Genomic DNA, 23,167 nt, shown 5'->3' with positions numbered 1-23,167 from the left:
GGCATAGCCAGGCTACTGAGGGTGGCAGCTATGAGAAGGGAGGAGAGCTTCTTACACATTTCACCCACAGTTCTTCTCAATTTAAGACAGTGAATGAAATTCAATGGCAAACTGCATTGACTGAATATTGGGATGCACACAAAATTACTCATTTTGGTTAAGTTGATAGTGCAACTTATCAAAGTAAGGGAGATTAAATGAGATAATGCAAAATTCCTTTTTAAAAATCCTCAAAACCAAACCTTTAGTATAAACCTCATTAACATTCTTTACTTCCCCACAAAAATACAAAATATATATACTGGAAGTCAGGAAGTTACGATTTTCTCATATAGTTTATTTGGAAAAAATTACGTGCAAATTCCAAACAAAAACATTAGTTCAAACTGAGCTAAACATTTAAGAATTTCTCTATCACAGATTCTCCAAGTCCAAATCCAGAACTCGGCAGGATGTAGCATGTAAACAGTAAGTTACCTACGTCAGAATTCTTTGCCAGAAACTACTTAAAGGAAAGTAGCTTGAGCTTTCTTGGTCTGGTTGTTGAAATTTCAAATGCGAAAAGTAACTCACTTGTTACCCTACAAAATATTGTTGAAAATGTAACGACTAATTAGTGGAGAGAGAATAAAGCAAGAAACGTTTAAAATGACCTACAGAAAAAAGTATCAAAAGAAGAAGAATTCAGCAAATTAAAGAATTTATATACCTTATAGGCATGACTTAAGCTAAATTTTAACAGTTAATTTGTTGGGTAAATATTCTCTTCATGCCATATGTAAATTTACCCCACTAGTATTTTTCACATTATCCAGTTTCCCATACCCACTATCCTTGTATTCCCAGCTCTACATATTAGAACACAGAATATTGACTACAAAATAACAGGATGAAGAGAGATTTATTGAGAATTAAGATGAAGTTATGAGAAGTGTCAGAGTATTCTCTTCAAAATGATCATGCATTTGGGAATTTCTTTGATAATACTGATCTAAAATGCTTATTTCTATGGTCTTCAAAAGAATATCAGCAACCACTAGAGCTGATTTCTGGATCAGAAAATGAACCACGGTTTCTGTGATTACATTTTTATATAGATAGAGATAAATGAAGATAGATATAAATGTAGATATAGATAGATAATGTTTGTTCTGACAGAGGGCATTTTATTCATTAGTGTTCCCATCTGTTATGTGACTGGAGTTGCCATTAGTGAAGCTATGGATTGACCATGGAGTTGTGTTTGCCGTCTAGGGAGCAGGAGTTCAGGCATGGAACTAATTCTGAATAATGGGAATGTTAACAAAGAGGTCCTTTGAAGAGTTGAGAGGTTTACAACAACAACAACAAAAATTCAAGATAACAATAGAGGCTATGACCACAAATATCTGACTTCAGAGTTCCAGGACCAGCTTATTAGGAAAGGCTCATTCTGATTCCCAGTTTCACAAAAGCACTCTGAAATTTTACTTTATATTAATGAGTTTTAACAGAAATAAAACTAACATTTGATATATTTTTGTGTAACAAAGATCATTGCTGATTGAAGAATGATCATATTGTAAGATGGGTTTGAGTTCCCTAAGATGATCTCGTGAATGTGTTCACATCCAGACAGCTCTTCACATGGAGAAGACTGGACCAAGACGGTGAGGACTGAGTGCTGCTCTTTTCAGCTGGCTCATTACTCTAGATGTGAGAAAAATCAGTACAAGGATATTAGGAGGACTAGAAGTCATCAAAATAATAATGATCCAAATCAACAAAGTGAAAAAACCCAAACCAAAGGTGACATGAGTGTGTATATGTATTGATGATAGATCAATGGCTGGATTGCTTGTTGTTTCATTTTCATGGAACTTGAGGCAGTGATCTTCCCTAAAATTCCATTTCCCAGTTACCAGCGTATATAACAGAGCTCTGAAACACTTTAATCTGATTTTTTAAATTATACTTCTCCTTATTCCATAAAAACTCCTGTTGTTAATGTCCTTTACAAGTTTATTGAAAGATACTCTCTTTCAAAATGCTTAATAATTGTGGAAATATGTATATGTATGTGGGTGGAGATGTGAGTATTTACATGTGAGCTTAATAGAATAATGAATATAAAATTCACAATGATGCTTACTTCTGGAGAGAGACTGTTAAGTGATTGAACTAATTCCATACTAGTTGGTAAACAGCTGGGCTCCAATGCATCTGAGTATACTCTCCACCCAGCCTCCCCACAGCCCTTCATCTGCACTTCCTTCCAGGTCTCTTCAGGATCCAGCACGGAAGGGTTACCCCCGTTAGCACAGTACGGGGTCCCCAAAACCAACTCTAGAAGTTAGGTCAGCACCAGCTCTCTTTGTCTGTTCCTCTGTTTTTCTGTTGTTAGATAATTTGCATATCACTCTTGGGTCTTTTGTATCTTATTTGTTAGTGTTTTATTTCTTGGATTGGATTATGGATTTATGGGTGTCTATTATTATATTATGAATTAAACATACAGCAAATAAAAAGAGGGAAAGGGGAAAAAAAGACAAGTAGGCACTTGAACATTCTCCTGTGATTGTGATATTTTTTCCTAAGCTGCAGGACTTATTGCATAATAGGCTTTAGTTCCTTTTTCTCTTCCCCTTCTAACGGAGGCCCGGCCAAGAAATTTATCCTACATGTTTTCTGGGAGACATAATCTTCACTGACATCATCAATACTGGGAGCATTGCCCAGGGAGTGAGATTCAATATTATTACTAATTATCGAGCATTGACTGCATACTTTGGATTACCTAAAACACGGTGGGCAAGGTCTCTGCCCTGAGGCTGTGCATCAAGCTTTAATTAGGGAGACAGGAGAATTCAGCTGATTCATAGAGAGCAGAATTTGAGTAAAGTTGTGTTCCCTCTGCTGGCCACCTAGCTGTTTCTCCTCTCATAATGGTGAAATGTGTCCGGGTCACTTTTAATCCTATTAGAGATCTAGCTCAAATAGCTGTGGCTTTTTTGTTGCTGGTTTTGACTTTTATTACCTGTCTGTCTAGTTTTAATGCATCCTTACATATAGGCAGCTTTTTTTTCGTTTTTTGTTCTCCCCAAAGCCTCAGCACATAATTGTATATATCTTCATTGTAAGTCCTTCCAGTTCTTCTATGTGGGGTGCTGCCACAGCATGGCTTGACGAGTCGTGTGTCGGTCTGTTCCCAGGATCCAAAGTGGCAAACCCCTGGCCACAGAAGCAGAATGTGTGAACTCAACCACTCGGCCACAGGGCCAGCCCCTAGGCACCTTTTTAAATGATGTTATTTGAGGAATGCTAAATGATCCACTGTCCTACTGTAGCTCCAATAAAAATATTTGCTAACATTTGTTGCTAGCCATGTTTCTTAGAATATGCTAAGCAGTTTACGTGTATTTTATCATCTAATGGTCATCAATTAAAAAAAATCTTTGGTATAAGAGGTAATAATTTATAAGAGTAAGAACATACAAGTGGTTGAAATGGGAGAGATAGGGAAAAAGCAGAATCCTTTTTGGAAGAAAATTCTCATTTTGCTAATGGGTATATTTAGATACGAAAAGTGAATTTCCTCACTCATCCAACACCCTGAGAATCGTCTCTGAGGAGAGTCTGTAACTGAATTGTTCTGCTTGTGGAAGTAAATGGGAATCTGGAAATTTTTATCCAGAAACTGGAGGATCTAATGACTGAAGTACTTTAAATTTGGGAAGAGAGAGAGATGTGAGGAAAGAAAAGGAGAAGAGCCACAACAGCACTGGAGGCTGGGGCCCAGCTGAAGGAGGAGTTCCTCAAGAAATTCCCCAGTGTGGGGAACAACCAAGTGTTTCAGGACAATGATAGCTGATATGCTATTTTAAGATATTCTCTGTTGAGTTATGGTCATCTCTGCTAACCCAAACTTTGAGCAAAATCTGTTACACAATCCTGGTGCCAATGACACTTCTGCAGAATGAATAGACGTATGATAGGTGGAATTTCTAAAATGACTCCTCAAAGATGTCCCAGCCTAATCTATACAACCTGCTCATATGTCAAAGGTATCACCCCGTACTTATATTATGTTATCAAGTTGACCTTAATATGGGGAGATTATTCAGGTAAAACTGATCTAATCACATGAGCCCACAGAAGCAGAGAGCTGTCTCTGGCTGATAGCTGAAGAGAGAGAGAAATGTGAAGCACCATTGTTTCTTTGAAGATGAAAGGGGTCAGGTGAGAAGGAATGTGGATGGCCTTAAGGAATTTGGAAAGGCCCCTGGCTGACAGCCAGTGAAGAAATGGGGATCTTTGTCCTATAACCACAAAGAACTAAATGCTGCCAACAACATGAATGAGGTTGAAAGTGGATTCTTTCGTAGAGACTCCAGATGAGAGCTGAGCCCAGCCAACACCTTGATTTCAGTCCTAAGTGCAGAACATAGTGAAGCTCACTATGACCTATACAACTGTGAGGTAATGGATGGATGTGGTTTTAAGCCACTAAAGTTGTGTTAATTTGTTATACAGAAATAAAAAATTAATATGAGTTATAATAATTATGAGCTATAAAGAGTGGACATAGAAACAGAATCATAAAAAACAAGACAGAGAGTACAGAGGTGGAATAGGACAAAGAAGAGAGACTTCACATTTGAGGGAGTATCATGTGGAAAAGATATAAAATATTTGCCCCTGGTTTATGAAAGAATTGATGAGTAGGGTGTTTTAGTTACCTGGGGCATGAAAAAAAGTAGAAATTCCCTATGTGGGGTGGATACATAAAACTGTATTTATCCTACCTTGAAGCAATCTTATTTTTTTCAGATGGAAACTGTGAAAGTTGCAAGGAGTAAAAAATATAAACTGTAGTTAACCATCTAATATTTCAGAGGCAGCAATCAGAGATGAGAGGTCTTCTTCTGTGGGCGTCAAGATATTATCAAGTAAATCTATGGGTAAAAGTATGCTCTTGACTATAAAGGTCTTACTCTTGCAATTAGGTGGCATTAAATTAAGGCCAGAATATCAAAGGTCAAAAAATACATATGCTTTCTGAAGACTGCCTGTTAAACATGGAAAACTTGTCACACATATTCACTGCTAATCCCATCAGAAACTCCACTAAAATATGAGTTAAAGAAGCTTTGGAAAGCAAATCTTAAAGTACAAAGGAAACAGGAGAGGCAAGTACAGCAATACAATGTTGGAAACCAGAAAGCATTTAGATGAATGGTTATTGACTTACAAGTGGTTATATTGACCAGAAGAAACCATAAACCAGCAATGGAGGAGGCCAGCTCCAGGCACATTCATGACAACACCCTGGAAAGGCTCAGGAGTTGAAGGAACCAGGTAGAGCTGGTGGTAGGGGAGCAGGTGATGAAGAAAACAGGTGTACTGCTTGAATGCCTCTCAGACCATATCCCACACTCTGTAGAGCTGCTTACTCCCCCTTACCCTTCACAGCCAAAGACTGGAAATTTACTTTCTGGAGATTGGCAGGGGGCACTTTAATCCCAAGAGCACCAGTTACAGCTGAGGATAGGATGTCATATTGAAAATAGGAGGATTTATTAAAGACAATATATTAAATGATAATGTCTCTGGCCTCCTTCTTTTACTAGACTCTCAATGTTGGCAGTCAAGTTTATTGCCCATGGCAGGAGATTAGAGCAGGAGTTGGAAACAATGGCCTGCTGCCTATTTTTATAAGGTTTTATTGTAACATAGCCACATCCTTCATTTATGAATGGTCTATGCCTGCTTTTGTGCTACAACGGCAGAGTTGAATAGTTACAACAAAGACTGGATAGCTGACAAAGCACAAAATATATGCTATCTGGCCTTTTGTAGAAAAAGTTTGCTGACCTCTAGACTAAAGACTTTTTCCAAGGAAAGTTACTGAGACAAGAGAGGACGTCTTTAGATACTGATGATTAGAGTTTCTAAATGAAATGGCCAAGAAAGTTAACCCAAAAATAAGACCACCAGTCAACAAACCCCACCCACGCAAATAGAATTTGTAAACATCTTTGCAGTGCTTCACTTCTCTTAAATAAAAGGAACAGCCAAAGATTACCAGACATTTAAACAAAGTCTCTAACATGAAACACAAAGATTAGGGAAAGGAAGAAAAAGAAAGAAATCAGAACAAAGAGTCAATGAAGATAGCAGAAGAAAACTCACAAAAGAAAGAAAAATATACATACAAATGTATGGAATATCCTTAGAAACTAAATCACATTCATTAAACAGGAACAGGAGCTATACAAAAAGAGTACTCAGATAAGAAAAGTTTCCTTGAAAATGGATATACAATAACTGAAAAAAAGATCAGAAGAAATTCCGGAAGATAAAGTTTTAAAACATCTAGAAAGTAGAACAACGAAGAGAGGAAAATATCAAATAACTAATTCCAGAAATTTCCTGAAACGAAAACACTGCTGTTTTCAGATGTTCTCAGAGGAGAAACTGAATGTTCACCACAATGTAAGACAAAATCCGTGTTTTGCCTGGGGCTCTGACTCAACAACCAACTAATCAGCAAGTCTCGGCTTTTTGAACTGAGTGGAGTTTACAGCACACAGAATTTGGAAGAAGCACTATTATAAGATGAGTACAGCCAGCTTGTGTTCTAGTAATCGGATTGTAGATGTGTTGTTTATTACAGGCTCAGATCCTTTTCCAAAACGCTCAGACTGGATACTTCACAAGTAGTCCCATGACTCATCAATCCACATGACATTTTGGACATTCAATGACAGTCCTGTCCCCTTGGAGGCAGTATAGTTGTTTGACCCCAAGTAGTCACAGCAAATCTGAAGTTTCCAAAAGTAATCCAGGAGGGTCTATTTGACCAAAACACTTACTTTTATAGGAAAATCTCTGGAAAGTGCTATGAAAAAATGAATATGAAAAGTGATTTAATGTTTTTTCTTCTTATTATTTTGTATCCCACAGGGATGAAATTCAAAGCATACTGTTTAGTTAATTTTTTAGTGGTCACACTTTAGTAGGCATATCTACAGTAATGGAGAACTTTTCAAAACCAAATTGGAAGTGTGGGCTGTTTGCGTAAGAGTTCAGTGCCTGGCTCTTAGAAGGTAATCGATCAGAATTTTAAAATTAAATTTAATTGAGAAAAGTTGAATTGTATTCAGGCCTTTAAATTCAATGAGAAATAAAATGAAATGCATCATGTGTTCACATTATTTCCATCTCAAATATGGCTGAAAACTGATTTCAAAATGTCTCTAAACTTAGACGTGGGGACTTTGTACACACTACCACCTTAACATGTTTAAAATTAACCCATATCTGCCCTTATCAGTTTATAGTCTTTAGTCTTAACATTAATGGCTCTACATACATCTTCGTGGGCAAAAAGACATGAAATCTTGGAATAAATCTTGGAATCTCCTTTTAAACCTTTGCTTATGTCTATTCAATTTTCAAGCCTGTTCAATTACAGTGTCTCTCACACCCACTCCTTTCTCTCTGTTGCCATAGCTACCACTTCAGGTCAGGTTCCAGTCACTTTATGGCTGGACCAGTACAGTAGGCAGCTAAGAGGTTTTTGTGTCTTGAATCTTTGGTCTAGAATTTCTTGCAGGGTAATTGCACGGAGTCACTCTTTTGCTCAAAACCTTTAGGTAGTTTCTAGGGCCTTCTGAAAAAGTTCAAAACTCATTATTATGGTATCCAATAACCATGTGACCTGCCAGCAATATCTAATTCTGGTTCATTTGTATATATAGACACAAACAAACATGCATACACACACACACATACACACACACACACAAAGAGACAATTGGGACCTCTCAATGTTAACTGACCTTCTCTTGCTCTTCCCCTTATCACTTTCTCTTCTAGAGAGCTCTCTCTTCATTTTATTGCACTCAACCATTTTACATAGTTACATAGGCCAAGATATAATGTGGAGATTGCAAATCAGGCTAGTCAAATATGGTCAAATATGGGCTTTAGATATATTTTGCTGTGTATGTATAATTTCTGGGTGTATTATATATATATGAGTTTATAGAATAAAGTCAGTTTATATATTAGATATAATTTAAAAAATTATATCTATAAATAGGTATATATACATATACACAAAATTTTGTTGGGGCCTGGCCCAGTACCTTAGTGGTTATATTTGCACACTGTGCTTTGGCAGCCCAGAGTTCACAGGTTCAGATCCTGGGTGCAGACATACACACTGCTGGTCAAGCCATGCTGTGGTGGCATCCCACATACAAAATAGGGGGAGATTGGCACAGACGTTAACTCAGGGCCAACCTTCCCTACCAAAAAAAAAGTTTTGTGCAAAATTTAGAAGTATGGAGATTGCACATAAAAATACATATTTGTGGCTTCTCTTGAGAAACTGGAAAACTTTGCCACATAAGGATTTTTATACATGGCGATAATCAGCTAGAACTAAGGAAAGTTCTTCCCCTTTAAAAAGAACACGCACTCTCTAATTTTCTTTAGTCTATGCCACTTCACTTTGTCTTACAAATGGCTCGCCCACTTTGTTCGTTTACGTCATTCTCCTGTCTCCTGTAGACCTTTATCTCGATAACGCCCGGTTCATGTCTGCTCCATGAAAATATCTCTGATTATTCCATTCACTTGAGATCTCTGCTTTCTCTGCACTCTTGTAGATTTTTAAAATACTTCTCTCATATCCTTTATATTAACAACAAAACAAATAAGTAAATACAATCTACAACCAAAAACAACATTAGGTGTCTTTCTCCGCTAGTGCTTTTTAAAGTCTTGAGAATTGGATGAAGTCTCATTTGATGTTTCTTGTCCCAAGCAACTTAGCATAGGAAAGTACAAGTACTCAGCAAATATTTTTTGAAGAAGGTGAATGAATAAATAATTGTTTCCCTAAATTGCATTTTCAATAAATTTAAGTTGTCATTTCCATTAAATGACAAATGTATGGATATAGCTCAAATGAGATTGGTATACATAAGAATCATTTGGAATTGTCATTTATGCATATAACTAATTTTTTGTATTTTACCTTTTACAGCTAAATAAATTTGGTATTCTTCAAACTCTGTGTTTTGTAGTTTCCTTTGCACATGTGTTTTCCTCATATTTTCTGCAATTATCTTAACGGAATCCTTCTTTGGACCCTCATAGATCTAGCCATATGGAAATAAGTTGCTATTTGATATGACCTTGTATCATTACTTCAGCCTCTCAAAACACTTTTGCATTCGAAGTGCCAAAAATAGTCTTCATTAGTGGTAGAGTGATTTGTTCAAGGACAGAGAGTTATTGAATCTTACAGAGTCAGCCTGTTAAACCCAATTACTTAGAAGATCCTACATTTGGAGGTGTTGCTGTTATTTTTAAGTTGGATAAAGCATAGAGTTTAGTCTCATGGACTCTTGGTCTCAGATTTCTTTGAATGGTTTAAGCATCTGGCTCTAGGGAATTCGAAAGAGTGGACTAATATTCAATAAATTGGCTGACTAAAATGTAGTTGTTCAAACAGTATAAAAATTGACTAATGGATTACTTGAGAATTGACAGCATAACTCCTGCTGGGTTAGAAGCCCTAACATTCGTCTTTATCTTTTGATCTAGAAGAGAAATATGAACAAATCCTCTGCTCCTTCAATTTGTCCCTTCATTTCACCTTCTAAATACTCTTGCTTTCCTTCTGCATTCCTCAGCTCTGAAAAAAATGAATGATAAGCTCATCAAGAAAATTAAAGTGCAGTGGTTGCATATTAGTCTAATGGAATTGTCAGGTCTCATTAATAACAGGAATGTATCATTTGCAATCAATCAGTTATTCATTCATAGAAATAGAAAGACTGTCTTCAATTTTTAAAAATACCATTTAGTCAGACTGAGATTCTTTCTACATGTTTTATCATTGTTTTACAAACCATTTTAAAATTACTGTCATTTTTACTTTTTTAGAAGAGTTCATTTCTGCCGTGTCTATGTGACAGCAACAGAATCAGATTAAACTAAAAGATTTAGTTTGGCTGATTTATTCACCTCTAAGTGGCTTCTTCTTTTCCTTGAACCTTGGTAAATCAGACAGTGATGTCACAGTTTGAAGGCAGAGGCATTTTATATTACTTATCAAATGTATATGTAAAGAACTAAAAATGATCCCTTTTGACTGATGAGGGCATGAACATGTGCAGGCAAATATGTTAAATTTGGGGGTAGAGATTCACTTTCTAACTCCTTTTGACTTCTGAAAATTTCTGCTAAACCAGCAAGACTATGAGGTTAATCTACTTTCTGTTTCTAGAGATTTTCCAAGAATCCTGAGCCGAGAAATATCTTTTTACTTCGGTTTTCTTCCTGCAGAATAGGAAAAAAGTAAACGTTTCAGGAATGAAATGAAAATCAGTTTCTTTCAAAATACTGGAAAAAGTAAAATATAATTACTTTTTATGTCTACATGGCTGTTATTTTAAACATAATTTTTAAAATGTTTATAGATTATTGGTATTATTCATGAATTTTCTGTGCGGGGGGGGGGAGTGTGTGACCTCAGTTTTATCATGCAAACCATTACTTTTTTTAAATTTGTCAACAGTTAGCTCCTTCTGTTTGCAGTTAGTGGACATGATTAGTAAACATCTAAATGGTATTCTTTTCTTTTGTTTTCTTTTGGGTACGTTTTTACTGAATTACAATGTACCAAGAGAAAAGCACACAAATCATGATTATACAGGTTTTTCTGTATAATTATATGCAAAGTGAGCCCACTCACATAACTGCTACCCAGATCAAGAGGAGGACGCTACAGGCAACCCTGAAGTCCTCTCCTAGCTCCTCCCTGGCTCTATCCTCCGAAAGGTAACTAATATCCTAAATTCTAACATGTAGATTAATTTTTTCTGTTTTTCAAAGCACAGTGTGCACTCTTTTGCCTTTGGTTTTTTGTCCCTCTATTATAATTTTAAATTCATCCAAGTTATTGCCTGAAGCAATGATTTGTTCATTCTAATGCTGTACGATATCCCGTTATATGAATACAACACAAATGACTTCATTTGGTTCTCCTTAGAGGCTATTATAAATAGTGTTGTCATAACGTGATTAAACACATCTTTCAATTGAGCACACATCTAGCACTGAGATCACTAGGTCAAATGATAGGCATACATTCATTTTGGTGGATGTTGCCAAATAGTTTTCCAAAGTCTTTTTTTCCAATTTATACTCCCACTTATAATAGTGTGTGAGAATTCCAGCTTTTTTACAACCTTGTCAACACTTGGTATTGTCTGTCATTTGCGTTTCAGCCATTCTAGTGAGCAAATAGAGGTATCACATTGCAGACTAATTTTCATTTCCCTAATGACTAATTAAGTTAAACACCTTTTCATATGTTTATTTACTATGGTGGTTGGTGTTCCAGGAGTTTGATTGAAAAAACTCAAATCTCTTCCAGATGGGTTCTTAACATTAGGGCTCAAACTGTCTTTTTATAAGAATGAGGCAGTACTAATGGATCTGAAGCCTATGTGTCATGGAGAATAAAACCATTAAACAAAAACACTCCTCCTATACTCCTCCAACCTCGTCATGCCTGTTCTCCAACTCTTGCAAAGGTAAATTGGATTAGAGTAAGGGATTAGGTAGATATAAAAGAGATGTCTAACGGAGCTAAAGAAAAACATATCGTGGCATTCATCATTTTCCTATTGTGGCAAATATGTTTAACCTCAAAAATTCCAATTAAACAAACAACCAAAAAGGAAACGTTCTTCATATCCTAACACAGATCACCCAGAGTGGAAGCTGAGAAAGAAAGGTGACAGAACACAGTCCTTCCCTGCATTCTGTGGTCCACATCAAAGGAAACAAACTCGCACAGATACCAGCTAACAAAGATTGTGCTAAGGAGAACTCAAAGCCAGTGCACATGCAAATACTCAGGAATCCAAAAAAATAGCAAGGGCCCTAGAACAAGAAAATACCAACACCAAACAAAAAGTAGCGAGTGTCCTAAAGCAAGGAAATACCAGTACCAAGACCAATAATGGATAACAGTAGCAAGGGCCACACAGAAAAGAAAGAGAAACTGTTCTCTTGACCACACTACAGGATTCTTACCAGGTACTTAGTGAAGGGAATCTAGAAAACTGTATTAGAGCAAAGCTGTACAGGATCTAAAGAATATTCTTACATGAGAGGGGTAGATCAGGTATGGGGGAAAAGAACTTGAAGTGATTGTGTTCTTTAGACAAATTGTCTTAGATCTCTTCTTAAATACAGGTAAACTCAAATAGCCTAAGGAAGACATGTCTAAGACAGAGCAAATTAAGAAAGGGCAAAAGGGAAAAGAGAGAATTGGGACAGGTAATTTGGAAAGTGAGAGAGACAGAGCTAATAAGCCAGCATGTATTGAACATCTTTTGTGTTAAGAGCTAGGAAGTGAAACACTCATTTGGATGGAAGTGTACAAGCCAGGAGAGAAAAATCAGCCAGGCAGCAGTGGTTCCATTCAGTATCCTTGGGTCATCCTTATACCCAGTGAGACCCCAATGATGACATCATGCAAATGTTGCCACAGTGTATACTCTACTCATCTTTGTCAAGACAGAATTTTCCAAGAAGTCAATATAAAAAGATAAAAAGGAGAAGAGTAATATTTTATTTTATTTTATTTTTGAAATATGACTATCTAACCAAATTTCCTACCTTTGTGTCTTCTGATTGGAGTTCCTCTTTTGGAATTTTGACATGTATGGCTTTTGCTTTGCCATGTCTGCCTTGCCTGTTCTCCTTTTTTGCCACACCCTTCTCTATTCCTTTTTTTAGACAGACACCCTTTTTCCCATGTATTTTATAGGGGACTCTGGGTGGGTGAGAGGAAGGGCTATTTTTCCCATTGGCATGTGGCTGGGCATTTGTGGCACGCTGCGGTTGAGACCGTATGTTGATTATTGAATTGTGTATCAGTCTCATTCAACGTGATTCTCACATAAAACTGTCCACCCAAACATACACATTTATATATTTTATTTTATAGTTAGGGAATAAGGGTCTTTCAGCTCTAAAATAACAACTGGCAGATTGTGGTTGCTGCCTGCCTACTGAATAGTTTATTGAGAGCATAGCTAAATTAACATGAGCCTTGTCATAACACTTTAATTTATTTTTGGAACAGGATTCATGATTTGGCTGACATTTTTTCCCCTTATTCCACTGTTAAATGTACTTTCATTTTATTAAGCTCAGCCTAGGTTTAACCCAATTAGTAACTTGGACATGACATCGTACCTAAGATTTTTTTATTTAAGAATTCAGGCTTGAGAAGTAAACTTGCAGATCTAATGAAAGATTGTATGGCATTAAATTTGGCAACTCTCTCAACGCATTACATAAAATGGAGAAGATGCTGTGTTCTCTCTATTTGTGAGGAAGTTGGAATGGCAAGACAGTCCACCTGCCTTTATGAAATAATGTATCACCCATTCTTCCATCCTGCCACTGGGGACTTTGTAAGCTCATTTATTTTATTCTATCTTTGCAGATAAAAAGTGGAGGGACAAAGAAATGAAATCACTTGGGACCTCAGAGCAATTGTGTATTGCAGCACAGGTTAGCACTTCCAAGCTGATTAACTGGGTCCCATTGGGTCCCTATATTAGAGAATTATTATGTTTATTTTGATCCATATAAATCACTATTCTGTAAATAGCATGATACCCTAAAAGAGTCTACCCAAAAGTTCTTCTTTCTGGGCTTTTTTATACAGGCAAGTTGGGTTTTACCTCTCCTCCTTGCAACTCACTTCTCCCAAAAGAATATAATTAAGCAACAGCTTCTGGGCTACTGTATCTGTTTAGGATGTCAGTGAAGACCTAGAGATCAATAGGCAACATCAAGCAAAAGTCCAAGTTTCATGAATAAATTTCCCCAACCATGAAATTCAAATAGGTTCATCTGGATGCCTCACAAAAAGCTGGAATGTTAAGCCTCCCAAAGAAAATTGCAGGGAACAGCTTCAGCAAGGAAATAATGATCTGGCAGATACAGCTCTCCATGAGGGGTCAGTGAAAACATCATGAAGCTGGGATCAGGACTCATTACAGGAAATTCTGAGCGTTTGTCTCATACACTACCACCCTGAGACCCCAGGCTTCCTGAGGGAAAGAGTCCAAATGAATACATCTGGGACATAATAAACCAAACCACAGAGATTTTGTGCTGAAAAATAGAAAGCAGCAATGCTGGAAGTGAGCCAAGGTTACAGTAAGGCATGAGAGTATCATACAATATGGATGTCCAAGATGAAATATGGATGTGCCCATATGATGAACGGCATATGGCCAAAACAGAAACCACACCTGCCCTTTGACATTAAGTTCCAGGCATCTACACATGGGAGACATTTCCATAAAGGGAAAAGTGCTCAAGAATGGAAAACAAAGCAATTGAGAAGTTGATTTCAATGGAAAGATTAAATGAGTTAGATAGACCTAGGCTGCCTATTATAGACAAAGACAAAAACTTAAGATCTTGAAAAATTTGTTCTCTCTGTCTCTAATACCTAGAAGAGTTCCTGGCCCATAGTTGATGTTCAATAAGCATACGTTAAATGAATGAAGATTTCTCAGATATAAACATTACTATAAAGAAGGAATCAGGGGCTGGCCCCATGGCCGAGTGATTAAGTTCGTGTGCTCTGCTTCGGCGGCCCAGGGTTTCGCTGGTTCAGATCCTGGGCCAGACATGGAACCACTCATCAGGCCATGTTGAGGCAGCATCCCACATGCCACAACTAGAAGGACCCACAACTAAAAGTATACAACTATCTACTTGGGGGGATTTGGGGAGAAAAAGTAAAAAAAAAAAAAAAAAAAAAAGAGAGCGAGATTGGCAAGTTGGCTCAAGTGCCAATCTTTAAAAAGAATTTTAAAAAAAGAAGATTGTCAACACATGTTAGCTCAGGTGCCAATCTTAAAAAAAAAGGAAAAATAAAGAAGGAATCACTGTTCTCTATAGGAACATACAACCCCAAGATACTTTTAGCGTTAGTCTTTAGAGGATTGATAAATAATTTAAAGGGAGCAAACTCGGTTGTTATCTCTAAGGATGAGACAAAGCTTACGTACTCTCTTAATGTACAAAGGAGAAGAGGACTTCCTCATGACACTGCTTACCCCTTTGTCTTAGGTGTGACACATTCCTGACCTGTGACAAACCCCTACAGTTGTGTCAACATTCACAGACAGAAGCAAGAGCCTTTTATATACTATTGATCATAGATTCTCCAGAAGGAATTGCAAACTATGAAAACTTGCACCCCACGTGCCACCCAGAACCCTGTTGTTCCTCATACAAATGTCCAAAGGAAACTTACTAAATTACACTTTACAGTATATATGAGGATTTTGAGCCTTGTCTTGGCTTTGTCATGAATAACTTCAGCAATGGAATTATACTGTAAATCTTGGCTGATTTTTAAATAATCAAAATATATTCACTATATGGCTGCCATCATTTAATGTGGCATGCATTTGATCAAAATTTTAATAAACTGCAAGAAAAGATGTATGTTTCCCATATGGGAAGTTGGAAATGAAAGGGTAATGCTTATGACTCAACAATGCCATGTTTAAATAGTTGCCCCTGGTAAAACTAATCCAGAATTCTAGCCCTATAAAGGAGATCAAAGGGAGAATTGCAGAAATTGCTGCCATATTTGACAGATCATCTGTAACCAACATGAAAAAGAATAATTTTTATCGAAAGATCAGGATGTATGAGTACTGAGGACTACTAAAAGGTGCATTTAGTAGTTTTCCTGTTAATAGAGTTTGAATGGTCTCAGAACGTGCATATCGTTCATGGAGTTTTGGGATACAGTGATGGAGTGTATTTTGTAACCACCCTGCTTTGTCTAGCTAGCATAAAGCAGACACAAAATAAGAAATAAGTGTAAGAAGATGTAAAGTAGATAATTGGAAAATAAGCTTACCAACATGTGGATGGGCTGCCGTGTGGCTAGGTCACCTCCTGCTTCTACTTTGAATCCTTTATGGTTAATCTTCGTTTCCTATTGGCTGAGGCTATCCTTCAATCCAAATACAAATTGAGCCATCAAATGCAATTTTTCCCACAGTAAATACGTACTCTAGGCAAAGTAATTTTTCACGTTAGATGCAATTAAATGATTGTTAAATGCAATTATTAACATAATGAGATAAAATGGAAAGAATATAGATAGGAAGAGCCACATACATCAGACCATTTCAGGTTCTCAAAATGAAAGAGATGTCATGTGGGCCTTCTGCTGATTCTTTAGCTTCTACTTCCTGTTCTACACTGGGCAGGGTAGCTTCGAGCTACGCTACTCTTCTATGACTCTCCTCTTTTAGAAGTTAGCAGTGACTCCCTAGTCACAAACCCTGATCTCTCTCAAGCATATTGTCCTTGATATCTCCACAGCATTTATCTAGTTGTTCGCTTCCTTTCTCACTGGATTCTAGGACACTGATTTCCCTTATTCCCCGCATCTTTCTGACTCTTTCTTTGCTGCCTCCTGTTACTGTCCCTTACATTTAGTGTAAATCTCACATAAGATTTTGCCTTCAGACTTTGTATCTTCTCCTTTCTATTGTCCACCATACATTCATTCCTTCTGCTAAAGATTCCTATATCAATAACCATGTCTCTTACCCCTCACCTGCAAGGGCCAACAGACCATCTCCCCAAGAATGTTCTGTCATCGTCTCAAATTTGACATACCTACCACGAATCATCCACCACAATCTCCATTGGCAGAAGGTACTGTCCTGTTCAGACTGGCTCAAAACCTTAGAGTCTTCCTACAGTAGGTCTGCATTACAAATCTGGTGCCAAATCTCGTAAGATAGTAAGAAAGTAAGTTATACTTCTGACTGTCTTTTACATGTGTTCCTTTCCTATCTATAACTACTAATAATAATCTAATTAAGAACTGTCTTTCTGTGAACAATATCAATAAGAGGATTTACCTTTTTTCAATTCCTTCTTTGAATCCACATTGTGTGCAATAGTGAGGAAAATATTAATAAAGCCCAACTTTGGTCAAGTTGTCCCTAATCACGTAACTTTCAGAGGTTCCCAAATACTTCCTGAATGAAATAAAGTACAGGAAACACAAGAAAGACTAATTTCAAAGCAAAAAGACATTGGGTAAGATGAGAGAAAGACTGAAGGAAGAATCAAAAGTAGTAGCAAATGTTTTTTCATGAATAAACTTAAGCACTCAGTATATATGGGGTAAGATCTCGTTATGATCTGTAAAGAACCATAATGTCCTTACCTAGATCATTTTCCTCCTTGACAACTTCCCTTTCTGCTCCCTTAATATCATTCTACAGAAACATATTTATAAAATGAATATACTACTCAAGGAGGTGTTACGGGACTTAATAAATTTTATGGTTGTGGACAGAGGGCTAGGAAAACAAATGAGGAGCCTGTGGGATGATAAGGCTTAGCGTAGCCTCTCAAGGCCTGAGAAGCTTCTGTACTGGGCCGAGTCATGAGGAATGCTGTTCTGATGCATCTCTAAATGTCACCAGGTCTCGTTTGTGTCAATAACCAGTGACGACCTAGAAAGGTACTGCTATTAAGGGTTAGCAGCCCTTCCTAATATGTATCAACCAGATTTATTTCTGAAGAAACCTACTAATGCACCCAAAGCTCTAGAACAAGAAAATTACTCCTCTCTGAAATGTTTCATTACACCTACAGTAAAATCACAAATAATCCTTCATATGCAGATAAAATTCCATTTTCCGTGAAAACTGTCTAAGCCATTAGAAAAATTTTGGTCCTCTGTATTTTATAGCAATTTGTCTGAACTTCAGTTATAATTTATTATATTATGTCAAGTATCAAAGTTACCTATATCTCCTAATGTGTTCTATGTTTGTTGATGGCTAGAATGGAACTTCTGTTGGAAGTTAGAAAGAATGTGGAATATGGAATCAGAATACTTGAGTTTGAGAAGCATCTCTGGCATGTATGAGGTCTGTGATGGACTTTGAATGAAGTCTGTAACCTTTTTGAGACCCACTTTCATCATCTGCAAAATAGCAACAATAATGATCTTTTTTCAAGTGTTTGTGAGAACTTTGCTGACCTGAGTGAAAGTACTTTGTAAATGATAATGTGGTCTACAAATATTACTTATCATGCACATCCCACACTGCACCTAACCAGTATCTTTTATGTATGAGGCACACAATAAATACTTGTAGAATCAAATTGAATTTCAACCCTTCAAGGTGAAGTGGGAAATGTTTATTAAGACACAATTTAGAAAATACACTTTGTATCCTAAGATTGTTTTATAGATAAATGATTCCCCAAATGAATATCAACTAATAGGAAATTGCATTAGCAGCAGCTCAATATCTGGAATGTTTTGGTTTAAACCAAAGAATACCCTTTGTCATTTTTATTTGAAGTTATCAAGAAAATAGAACATAGTCAGGCTTGATAGTATTGCCTTCAGCTCCAAGACTGAAAAAACGTGTTTATAAAAGAGAGAGAAATAGAAAGTGAATAAAAGAGAGAAATTGATCACTGGGGAGAGAGACAGAGAATATGCGTCTTCAGCCTAATGAATACTATGCTTACACTCCCCTGCTTTCACATTAGTGGAGCAGAGAACATCCAGAATAACAAATAATAACAAAATGACTATTTTGCTTTAAAGAAATACTGCTTTTGATGTGAAGCATGAATGCTTTCTGAAATCTGATCAGACCTACTCATGCCTTAAGTTTGAGGAGAAGAGGTGAGGTTGGTTTAGATACTAGATAATCCACATTTAGTTTTTATGAAAACCATAGAAGGCAGGTACTGTTATCCCCACTTTACAACTGAGAAACCTGAAACACAGAGAAGGAATTCTCACTGATGCTTGAGGAGAAATTTTGAAGAGGGCCCAAAGTTATACTGCCTTTGTACCTAGGACACAGGTGTGAGTGGTGGAGACGGCAAGATTCGTATTCTGTGCAGAAACCAGTGTCTCCAGTTCATCAACGACATTTCCTCTCAGAGCCTGGGAGGCAAGCCCTTGGTCATAGGTAGCAGTGTTCTCATGGAGGGGCCGACCATGGTCTCCTGAAGGAAACCTAGGAGAGCTGGATGACTTTTCAGGAAGCAGTCCTTAACGAGAGAGAGCCAGAGATTGTGGTAAAGAATAGGGGAGCCCTAATTGCAATATTAATAATGACTAGCATTTTCTGAATGCTTACTATGTGCCAGGCAGTATTTCACATTCTTTACACTATTTCCTCACTGAATCCTCACAACGACCCTTTGAGACAGGTGCTCTTATTATTCCAACTTACGGGTCCAGAAATGGAGGCAAGAATTAAATACCTTGTCCATGATTATGCAAATGATGTCAGTTGGTTCCAAAGACCTTGTTCTTAACAATTGAAAACAATGTCTTCGTGCTACCCCAACCTCATGAGATAACTGAGGCTGGCAAACTGTTTATGGACAGGTGTGCCAGAGAATATGCTTAGAGGTGGTAAATAATTTGACAAGCCTGAGAAGCTAATTGAGGGTCTATGTAAATGAGTGAGGAGCTGAGTCCTAAAGGACTTTCACTGCTAAAGATTCAAGTTTTCCCAGGCCTCACTAGCCTGAAAAACGAATGGAGTTCCAATCCCCTGGACATACGGAAGATTCTCAAGAGATTCATGTTCCTCTCAAAAAACTTTTCTCAAGTTTTTGAGATCCATTGATGCATGTATTGTTTTTCCATTCTTGCTTTCCCTTCATTGATGTCTTGGGGATTCTGTGGACTCAGTGTTCAGAACATTGACTTAGGTGGTGTCCTTTAGATTCTACTTCTGATTTTTAAGCTTATGAGTGAAAAACTGTTGAATTAAAGTATCAGTTATTAGGCTGGAGAGAATTTAGTCAGACCATTTCTTTTTTCCCATCCCTAAAATCATGCCATAAACTACAGTACCTGCTAGACACGTGGACATTCTTGAAATTTCTTTTCTTGCCAATTGCCAGCAAAGGGGCAGTAAACATCACAATTACTATTTGTAAAGGTTAATGCAATTAACAATTTTAATTCTTGTTTAAATTAACATCCAATTGGCTATCTAGTCACGTGCCAAGAAACTGGAAAGAGAAGTCACAGGCCAGGTAAATTTGAAGTGGAGATATCCATGCATGGGGTAACCTACAAGGAGGGCATCACAAGGTATGTGTGTCCCAAACAGCCAGAGGGCAGCTTAATGGCCTGGACACCTGAAAGGATAGTGAACAGCACTCAGCTATAATATGTCCTATGGAGAAGCAGGTGCTACAAACAAATTGTTCCAGGTATGGCCAACTTTGTGGATAACCCAGAAATCTATTCCTGCTTCCAGACATGGAATTATGGACTCTGTAAGAGTTGAGTTTTGTTTTATTTTGGTTTTTTCTTATGAAAACTACCCTAAATAAGGACTTTATAAATTATTTTAATTACATATCAAATACACTCTTCTTGTAAAATCAGCTATTACAGGTAAAACTAAAGTGTCATTTATTACCATCCACAGTCCAGTTCCTTCCCTGTGTGTGGAGGTATCGATGGTAAGTATAGTTCCACACTGTTTTCTATTATGTATACATACTTGGTTTATGAGTTTCTTTTTATATCATACGAATGGTATCATATTCGTATTTTTTAATCTTCTTTTTTCTTAACAGTATAAAATTAATATCTTCCCATGTTAGCACACCTACATCTATTCTTCTTAGCCATTGAAGATTGATATACTATAGTTTATATAACCATTCCTTTTTTATCAGACACTTGGCTTTTTCTAATATATTTACAATCATAAATAATACAGTAATGAACATATTTTGCAAACTACCTGAGCTCATGTGCTTTGTTTCTTTAGTATAAAAACTATATAAGTAGACTTGCTAGGACTTGTGTGTGTGTGTGTGTTTGCACACACGTGTGCATGTGTATACTATAGGGGACACTGCCAAACTACCTTCCAAAATGTATAGATTTATACTCCCATCAGCGGGGGATAACAGTTCCAACTTTCCATACGCTGCCAACATTTGACTTTATGATATAAAAGGACACCAGGCCTTTATTTCAGTCATCAATCACTACTGGAAGAGTTACAGAAGAAATGTTAAAGTAATTCCTAGACAGGAATTTCAGGGTCTTCCTTTGCTAGATGGACAGGTTTTCTTGTGTTCATCAATCAATGATAAGAAAAAGCCAACAGTAGAAAATATAAACCAGAAACTCAAATCTAGTATTCTAATCTTTAGTTTTCAGTCTGAAAAGAGAGATGGGGAGAGAGATAAAGGGGCAGACGTTGAACAATGGGGTGATGGGAACGGATGTGAGGGAGAAGGGCTAAGATTCCTTAAAGAAACGCAGTTTATACACAAGGTTGTGTGGTAGGTGCTCTGGTAGGTGGATAAAAGGTGCAAAAAAGATGATCCCTGCCCTAAAGAAGCTCTCCATCTAGAAACAGAGAAAGATAAGTAATGGACACTTATATTCAACTATGATACATGTTAGTACAGAGATGCTGTGGGAAGGGACACCTTACCCCACTAGGAATCTTGGCCCCACTATCTGATGAGGAGGTGCCAGGTGAGAGAGCTGCGATACTTGCCAAGGCAGCTACCACACTGACATTTAGTATCTACAGTGAAATCTGGATACAGCATAACAGACAGGCTGTTCCCATAACCCATGCAATGGAATAGCCTTATTACTCAGACAACTTATTAATCAGTACTTTTGAGACTTGGATGGGATTCAACATGGGCCTGCCTTCTTATGAATTCTATACTCTAAAAAGCCTTTAATGGAGAAGGTCCTGATATCTTTAAAGCATTGAGAAAGGAAAAAATGGCTCCCAGATATAAGTACTAAAATGGCAAAGAGGTAAATAAGAATATTTGAAAGGTGTTTCTTTCTTTTTTTGTTATTTGGGGATTAATCCTTAGAAAATGCAAAGAACGGGATGTGTATAACTACTGTGGTAATGCTGTATATAGAAGTGGACTGAAAAAACATCATAGACACAAAGAGCTGACAAGAGAGCAGCAGGATGAATGTGTATGTATTCATGTATACTCATGTTTATACGAAGCCTTTGCCCACTGCCAAAGCCTCAGGGTACATTTGCATAATTAAAAACAGCGACATAATCAGCACACTATAAAAACAGCAATAACTAGATAGTGCCCAAAACTTAAACTCTTCTAACATTCTCTAGGAAATACATGTTTCCTACTGAACTCCATCAGTCAACAGGCTGAGCAAATTATTGAGACAAACCCAGTGCCCTGAAGGTCCATGGAGTCTCTGCCTTTTGAACCAGCACAGGGATGGTATTTCATAGCGTGAGAGCTTTGGCTAGGAACATCATTTCAAATGTAGAACTTTCCTCTAGAGATCTCTAATTTCAGCAGAGCTCTTAGGAAAATGAGTAGCTTCATTGCCTGGTAGGATAAAACAATACTTTCCAATTGCACCCAGGAGCACTCAGGGCGTGTGGCTGTTCCACTCCTGTTGTGTTTGTGTGGCATCCATGGCAGGGGGGATTTCAAAGAACCAGCTGCTGCCATAGATAGCTGGAGCCAGCCACCCCTCTGCTCTTCCTCTTTCTCTCCCTCGCTGTCTCAGCAACCTCTCACGAAGGGCTATAGGATCCCTGGAAGATTCTCTTTCTTAGCTCCACTGTGAGTATCTATTGAACTTTATTTCCACTTTAAACTCTGTGTGCCTTAATAAAAATCACAGCTCCTAGTCATGTTCAAAGTCTTAAATGTCTTGGTTTGTTTCATGGCTCGATCCAAGCACAAGTGCTGGTAGGCTTAATGAAAGAATTGCAGATGGAGAAGAGGCAAAAAGGGCAAAATATCTCCCCATGGTCTCCCAGTTACCTACTCCCGAGGGAAGAGACACTGTCAGATAAGCAGGGCTCATGTATTTCTTGAGTTATCTGAGGCAACAATGACCCATTTGCTCTTTGTATGGCAACAGGGCTGATCTTGTGTCCATGTTTACTGTGGACACAAACCAGAAAGCATATACTCTTGCCACAAAAATACATCATGTCACTTCCACTTTCTCTAATAGTTGAAAAACAGAGTCTGGAACCTGGCTGAGTCA

General features: G+C 37.4%; 1 long non-coding RNA gene across 3 annotated transcripts; it reads right to left on the bottom strand.

The window, feature by feature from the left end:
- Positions 1-316: 316 nt before the first annotated feature.
- On the bottom strand, positions 317-17,962 carry LOC111767956 (uncharacterized). Of its 3 annotated transcripts, none has more exons than XR_011425755.1 (4): positions 17,893-17,962; positions 16,751-16,862; positions 15,977-16,132; positions 317-1,689 (listed from the first exon to the last, which is right to left on the bottom strand). It is a non-coding gene; the product is annotated as an uncharacterized lncRNA (long non-coding RNA). The 3 variants fall into 3 exon arrangements; XR_011425754.1 differs by having other exon boundaries at positions 16,747-16,862; positions 17,893-17,942; XR_011425756.1 differs by lacking the exon at positions 16,751-16,862 and having other exon boundaries at positions 17,893-17,940.
- Between the last annotated feature and the right edge of the window lie 5,205 nt (positions 17,963-23,167).

The sequence above is a fragment of the Equus caballus genome, chromosome 14 (assembly GCF_041296265.1).
Source record: "Equus caballus isolate H_3958 breed thoroughbred chromosome 14, TB-T2T, whole genome shotgun sequence".
Classification (NCBI taxonomy): Eukaryota; Metazoa; Chordata; class Mammalia; order Perissodactyla; family Equidae; genus Equus; species Equus caballus.
Note: the sequence above shows the minus strand (reverse complement) of the source record. Positions and strands in the feature narration are given on the sequence as shown.